The following is an 8,478-nucleotide window of genomic DNA, read 5'->3' as shown; positions in this document are numbered from 1 at the left end:
GGAGGGGTGGGCGACGAGGGCGACGAGGTCAGAGGTCAGCCGCGGGGCATCACGGGAAGGGCGGCGGGGGTCGCGATTGGCGGCGCGGGTAGAACGCGCTCGCCCGGCCACCTGCGGCTGCCGCGCAGCCTCTGGCGGAGGAATCTGGGCCAGGCGGCGCGTGATTGGTCGCTTTGTGGTGCAGCGTCCATCGGTGATGCTTCCGCGCGCTGGCGGCCCAGGTGCAATCTCAGGATCTGGGTGCTGGGAGGGGAGTAGGGTCAGTTCGGGCTTCGCATACTCTTGCTGTTTGAGAACTTAGAAACCAGTGTTCTAGCTTCTGAAACGCAGCCTCCCGGCTTCTTGGTTCATCCCCAACTTGACATCCCGAGGCTAAAGGGAGGAGCTATTGTGTAGCAGATGGGGGTTGTGCCTCTGTCAACAGCTCTAGGGGCACCTTGCAAACTCAGAAACGCCGGGAAGGCGAACCCAGTGAGTTGTTAATGAACCTTATGAAATACGTTTTGTAATTTGAATATGCTCCCTTACGCGAGACTTGGTGTCTCCCGGACCATTGCGTAAGAACTATGGTGTTACCTGCTAAATGTGAAACTATCTCTAACGCTTAATACAGGGGGTCGGGCAGCTCTTGACTGATGTTTCCTTACCCGGCTTTTCTGAAAGTGTTTATCGCTAAAGGAACTGCCCTGAAATGAGGTGATTTATAAAGATAAGATTAAAGTGTTCTCCTGATGGTCAAAGGGTGCGTGGTATATTCCCAGTAAGTCACATCGGTTTGGAGAAAATATTTGCAACTTGCAGCACAGGAAGTCTTGAAAAGTGGAAAAAGACAAAAATCCAGAGAGAATTTTTTGGGCAAGAACGTGAACAGACAATTCACAGAAAAGAATAGCAGTGGTCCTTAGCTATTTGTCCTCACTTATAATGGAAGTTCACTTTGAAATTGCAAAACTCTGGACAAACAGTGCTCATAAATTTCTTGGTGGCAACGGGAAAATGATTCAAGCTCTATTGAGCACCAAAATGACATTTGCGTCTATTCTTATATCTTGGAATTCTACTTCTAACTCTAATCGTATTCTGAAAATACACCTCCACAGATAGAAACAAATATAGGCAAGGTTACTTGTTGCAGTGTCATTTGTCACAACAAAAGTTTGGAAATAAGGCGAATGTCCTTTAATAAGGAAGTGGTTGTACATGATAAAACCATGCAGTGGAGTACAATGTAGCCATAAAAAAAAAGAATGAGTTGCTTTGGAATGAGTCTCAGGTTATAAGAAAAATTATAAAGATAGGGAGGCTGGGTGGCTCAGTTGGTTAAGCATCTGCCTTCAGCTCAGGTCATGATCCCAGGGTCCTGGGATGGAGTATTGCATTGGACTCCCTGCTCAGCGGGGAATCTGCCTCTCCCTTGCCCGCCCCCTCCCACAACTCTTGCCCATGCCACTGCCTTCTCTCTCTCTTTCCAAAAATAAAATCTTAAAAAAAAAATAAATAAAGGATATTTGGAAGGATATCCTAGAAACAAAAATGGTTACCTACAGGGGATTGTGGAAAAGTGCAGGGGAAAGGAGTAGAAGCCAGACATCTGATTTTGACCTTCTAAAGTTTTACAAAGCCAAAAAGTAAATAAAAAAGGAAACAAAGTAAACCCAGCATTGAAAGCAAATTGAAACAAACTTAATTTTAAGTCAAATTGGTAACATAATTAATGTTGTTACCCAGAGAAAAGAACTATTCCTCCATGGCTTTTGAACATAGTACTCAGGCAACATCTGTGGTGGGATATGTTCTAAGGATGAAAAAGAAAAAGGAATCTTAAGCTTCTCTAAGTGGTTTACAATTAATGGCAATACTGTTGCTTTGGTTTTGAAACTATATAATAGGGGAATGCGAGTATTATTGTAATGTATAACTTTTAAGCAGAAGAGAAAATGAGGTACAAATATAAATCAAGGAATTTCATAAAAAACCTGTAATACGCTTAAATTATAGGTATCAATTTGAGCACATGATTCTAAAAGTACATTTCCTAGTTCTGTGCACTAAAATGTCCAAGAAGCACTAGGTTAACAAACTGTCCCAAGGGATTTTCCAGGATGCTGCATTTTCAGTGTTAAAACTGGAACTGTCAGAGGCAAACCAAGATGGTTGGTCGCCTCCAGGAACCATGAACACACTTGCCCTCCAGATCATGGTTTCTAAATTCCATTTCTCACTAAATAGATCCAAAACTCTTTTTGGAGAATTGGCTGATTCCACACTGGGGCAAAGAAAGTACAGGATGAGTCAGACATTTTGTGCCTGAATGCAGAGGAAGTGCTTAGGCTAATAAAGATATGTCAACTAGACTCAGAAGAACAGGCAAAACTGATCTATAGGGATTGAAGTCAAATCCATGCTTGGCTAGGGGTGAGGGGGAGGAGCATGAATCAACTAGAAAGGAAAATGGGGAACTTTGGGGGGTTATGGAAATATTCTACAACATGATTAAGGTGATGCTTACCCAGGCTTTATAGATATATAATATAGATATATAGACATATATGTAAACATTCATCACACTGTATCACTAAAACGGACACACTTAATGTCAGTTTTACCTCATATAAGTTATATATATTTATTACATACATATACTTCATATAAATTAACCCTCGTATGTACGTATTCAGGGCAATTTTTACATCAAAAGGAAAATGGCAACAATTAATTGTAAATACTGAATAGATAAAAATCTATGACCCTAGAGTAACACTTGATGAGAGAGGGGGTGGAGGACGATTTGCTCTGAAAATGAACAATTAAAGGGAACATAGTATTTGCCCTACCTTTTTTTTTTTTTTTAAAGAAAACCAGGAATTGTGGTTCACTCCCGTTTAATGAGAAAAACCTCTTCCTCACAATAGGGTGCTAGCAAATAAAGGTAGAATAAATAATGAAATTCGTGAATAACTAGTATGCAAATCTAAAGAAATAATTGATTCAGGCAAGAGTCATCAGTGGACTTTAAAACCTTTAGATGACAGATTGCTGGGAAACGAAAGTATACATTTGGAACCAAAATATCATTTCTCAGATTATTTATCTAATTGTAAAGAGAATACACTTGTATAGTGGAGTCATCTGGTGGTCACCATCTGAACCCAATGAACAAATTTAAAATCTGTAATAGCGGGACAATCTCCCATTCACCGAAAATACAGGAGAAAGAGTAGTAGTAACAAATCTAATGGCGCTAGCCAATAGTCCCCCAAACCTTGATGAAACTAAGCAGTAACTATTTATTGAATACCTGAGTTAGGTCTAGCCCAGTCCTCAGTGTCAATATCCACCCAAATTTAACCTACAATTTTAAAAGAGGTATCAAAGTATGCTGAATGTTACTTGCATTTGACTGTTTTAAATAGCACATGCTATTGAGTTAGATTGATGTGAAGTAAATTGGACACTTCTTTCCCATCAGCCTTATAGTTAGCCTATAACCTGTATTCCTACTGCTTTGATTTAGGAACCATCTAATAAAATATGAATAGGAAAAAAGAGGAAGAAAAAGGCATTCACAGTAAGTCTGGCCTTTGTCATTGGCACATTAGAAGTCCAAGGAGCTTGGAGATGGGCAGAATTGGCGGTCAAAGAAGTTGGCAGTGCTTCTTGGATGCTCTTCTGGGCTCAGAGATGGCATGACCATGACCCTGAGCGTGTCAAGTTTTCCATGAGTCAGTACTTTGATTTGGTCCATTCTTTTTATCTGCCTTGCTCTTTCTACTCTTCCTTACCAGGTTATCTCCTATTACACATTAGCAATCAGCTTCAGAGACATTATTTAGCCTAGTGTGTGTCAATCAGAGAGATTTGCGGCTTCACACATATGGGAGCTAAACAAAGCTTTCTAGACCAACTTTCTCTTTTTAAGCTAGTGGGTTTTACAGTGAGTTTCTTACAGAGTGTTTGTTTGAGCAGCAATGCAATATGCTAACCCAATGTATTTAATCTTTCAGGTTTAGTTAACATTTATAGTCATAGAGCTAGTGATGTTTAGTCTTTCTTTACAGACCACAAAAAAACTCCACTGGTACTCTTTAAACTAGTTTTTAAAAGTAATTATATTCATATAATAATTTTTACCAGTATTATTTAAAAAATGCTATTTCACCATACCTTTCTCCTTGAATATAATACTGAACAATTTTCCAGGCTTTGTTTCCTTGCATTTTTTTTTTTTTTTTAAGATTTTATAGAGTAGGAGGGGGAGGGTTAGAGGGAGCAGGAGTAGAGGGCTCCCTGTTGGGAGTGGAGCCCAATGCAGGGCTCAATCCTAGGACCCTGAGATCATGACCTGAGCCAAAGGCAGATGCCTAACTGACTGAGCTACCACGATGCCCCTTCTTGTATTGTTTTGAATCAGTGTATTTGTTATATACCCAAGAAACATTCATTAGATACTTGCCACACTGTACTGAGTACAAAGGAAATTTTATCCCCCAAATAGTGGCTCTACAGTGGAGTTTCAATCATTCTGAATCCTTGATGGGGACAGGGAGCAGAGATAATAGAGGTGTGGGGAATGCAGAATCACTTGTTCTAGGAAACAGGCTTTTCTAGTTCCTGGGAAATCCTTTATTTAAAAAAAATAAAGGCAGACCTTGGAGATAATTTCCCTATCATGATCTCTGTCCTTGTCACCCACTCAGTGCAAATAACGTGCTTTCGGAAAGGATTCAGTATGCCAGCATGAGTAAGCATCCCTGTACTCCTTCCAGCTTCTATGAGGGTACCATGGTATTCACTGCTGGAAGCCATGTTCCTCTTCTTGCTGATGATTCCCTGATGGTGTTTGAGCCGTGAAAACTTAAGCCCAGGGGATGAATTATGGCCGGTATGGGCCAATGTTTCTTAACAGGAATGCTATTGATATTTGGGGTAGGTTGAATTTTTGTGTGTGTGAAAGTGTCTGTGCAAGTTAGGACATTCTGCATTCCAAGACTAACCCACTAAATACAACAGTATCTGTCTATTTGTGTGACAACTGAGAGTGCCCCCTCTATATTTCCAGTACCTCTATATGGAGAGGATTCCCCTGATGAGAACTTTGGTTGATGAGGGGTTTTGGGATCTTCTTTACCAAATCATGACACTCCATCTTCCTGCAGGCAGAATTAGCCAGTTGGCTAATTGTGGCCAGGACCAGAGGAAATCTCCTGGTGCATCTGAGAAAGGCTTTTCTTTCTGATAAGAGAGGTGTTCATAAGGAAAAAGTGTTTTCCCCCCTCCCTTCCTCTTAATAGTCTGGAAGAGGCTGTGATGCTTACATCTGTAGGAACCATCTCACAATCAGGAAGTACCCAAAGGGAAAACAGAAGCCAGCCAGCTGAGAATACAGAGTAGGGGGTGAAAAGTTCTTGGATCAAGGATGACATTGTTAAGCTTCCACATGAACCCAGGGTTCATCGTTCATCTTTTTATGAAGTAAAATAGAAATGTACTTATATTTTAAACCACTGTCCATTAGGGTGCCTGCTAACACATCACCAAACATTTTCTGACTTAGGCAGTTAGGGGAAAAGAGTATTTAAATAATAAGTTAAAGAAAATGGAAAGATAGCAAGTAAAGCTAGGTTTTTCTTGGGGGAACAATATAATACAACAATTCACCTGCAGAGAGTTGAATACTTCAAAGTGTCAATATATGGATTGTGTTTGCTTTACTGAACCCATGCGTCAAAATAATTGTTATTCCTGTACCACTTTGTTTTATTGATAATGCATAAATTTACATACTATTATTTACTTCCAGAAACCCAAGCTGTATAAGACACAGACCTAGCTACATTAAACGTGTAAAGATCTTGGAGAATCTTATTTTCAGAACTTTTCAAAACTACCATTCTATTTTCCTTTGCTGCTTGCCAACCTATGGGTACAACAGTTAAGTTCTGTTGGGTCAAACACTCAATGAAACCTCTTCTAATTTTTCTGTTTAAAAAGGACAGCCTTTTATTCCCCACAAATGAAAGAACCACTAGCTCAGGAGACAGTCCATCCAAAAGCCATGTGCCTGACTCACTCCTGACCATGAAATCTGTACTTCTGCCAGAGAAGAGTAGTTGTTCAGTCACCATGCTGAACACCTGCTAGAGACATCTATTAGGAGCAACATAAGACTTATTTTCATTGTTCTTTCCTGCCTTTTTAACCTCTTTTTTCCTCTGTCCCACTCATCTGTGTCCAATGCTACTGGCCACATCCCAGTCTCATGGAAAACTCCAACAACCTCCTAGTTGGTTCCCTGACACCCATCAAAACCATCGTCCACAAGGCAATTCTGGGAGATTTCCACATTTGGGGTTATGAACAGACATACTATTCCATGTTCCTCTCACTAAGCACAACAAAAGTCCTGCATTTTACCTATGAAATGAGCATAAGAAAGCACATAGAGTACGGACATCAGGACTGGAGAGCAACACAAAGCTTGTCCCACGTTCCCTGGGCTTTCTTTTAGCTTCATAAACTCAGAAGCTAAAAGAAGCAGGCAATCTGGAAATACCAACAGGCACAGACAAAACATGTCCACCCCACCTTGGCCCCCAAGAAAAGCCTGCTCCTTATAACCAAAGGCACAGGGAAGAAGCATCCCAGCAAGACAGAAAATCTTTATACAGCAGCCACTCTCTCCAGCCAACACCTCTACCCATGTCAGCACAGGATACTGATTTCAAAAGCATGGGTGAGCCAGGATGTGGTTAATCCTGGAGATTATCCGGGAGTTATCTCACAACCTTCACACTCTGAATCAGTTATTTGTTACATCTTTTCAACAAGTGGCAGCACAGGAAGTGCTTTATAGCACTCTGGGAAAGCGCACCACCTTGTGATGAAAGAAAAGGAAACAATCTAAACGCCATGCTTCTAAGCCCTTGGTCAAAGCCAAGTCTAGGTGGACCCTTAGAGAATGACTCCCAAGGGGGGAATGTACCTTCAGGAGAAGGGGCTGATGAAGCCCAATGTTCCAGATCAAAGCTGGGCTCATCCCTCTTGAGGAGGGAACATTTCTTAATATTTTTTAAAATCTTTAAAAAATAAATAAATAAAGGCCTGGATCCTAATCCTCTTCTCCATGGGGGACTCAGGGATATCTGAGGTCCTGGGTTTCTGGAGAGGAAAAAGAAGATGGGGCAAGTTATAAGGAAGAAAGAGAGAAGGAAAGTGATGCTTAACACTATGCCAAATACTTTACATACATTGTTTCATTAGTTTTCACAAGTCAACTACTAGGCAAGTGAGGTCTTGTTTTAGGGTGCGACACCTGAGGCACAGAGAGGTTCAATAACAGCACAGGTAAGAAGGGGTAAAGCCTCAACTTGGACAAAGTTAAGCTGATTTCAGGGATTCTGTCCTAAACATACACAACAGGCTTTCCTCACATACATATGCACAAAAAGAAACCTTCAGCAAAATTAAGGTAAAAACTACTGCAGAGAACATAACTTAAAGTATGTTTACTCTCCTCAGCCTCATATTATAAAAATAAGAGTCTCTCTTTGGGACATCCTTATTTTATACCTGTAGACCGCTGTGCCGAAGAACAAGTCCCAAACCACCAGTAAGCACCACCAGTTCTTCTGCCCCAGAGAGAGGAATAGACAAATGATAACGAGGGCAGATTTGGGTAGGAGGCAATCTAAAAATGGCTGCAGTGACCACAGGGTCTTTCTTAATAAGGAAAACCCAGGTGTCCAAGGCCATGTCCAGAAGGCATAGAAAATTTAGGTATTGTTTAGGCAAACAAACATTTCCAAAGCTCCATTCTCTGAGCAGGGATCAGCAGTGAGGGGTCCCGCAGGTGGAAAGTGATGCAGGACAGAGTTTGTGGTGGCGGTGCTAATTATAAGCCAAGTGGGAGCCCAAGCAGGAGCCCAGATTCAGAGAAGAGGATTAGGATCCAGGCCTTTATTTATTTATTTTTTAAAGATTTTATTTATATATTTGACAGGGAGATCACAAGTAGGCAGAGAGGCAGGGGGAAGCGGGCTCCCTGCTGAGCAGAGAGCCCAATGTGGGGCTCAATCCCAGGACCCTGAGACCATGACCTGAGCCGAAGGCAGAGGCTTTAACCCACTGAGCCACCCAGGTGCCCAGGATCCAGGCCTTTAGAAGAAGGGATTGGCAAGGGCCAGGAAGTGTCCGTGGGCCTCAGACATTGAAAACGGAACGGAGAATGAGTAAGATACACAAGAGGAATCACAGCAGATAAATATGTTTTGTATAGGAATCTTACTAGAAGGCATTACAAAGATAATAAATATTTAATAAGTTTTTCAAAATTTTACTTAATTACTCAAGAGAGAGAGAATAGGGGGAGAGGGACAAGCAGACTCTTCACTGAACAGGGAGCCTGATGTGGGTCTTGATCTCAGGACCCTGAGATCATGACCTGAGCCAAAGGCAGACCCTTAACCGACTGAACCACCC

Source organism: Lontra canadensis, unplaced genomic scaffold (assembly GCF_010015895.1).
Source record: "Lontra canadensis isolate GAN:19392208 unplaced genomic scaffold, GSC_riverotter_1.0 scaffold468, whole genome shotgun sequence".
Classification (NCBI taxonomy): Eukaryota; Metazoa; Chordata; class Mammalia; order Carnivora; family Mustelidae; genus Lontra; species Lontra canadensis.
The sequence above is the reverse complement of the archived record's forward strand: the minus strand, read 5'-3'. Positions refer to the sequence as shown.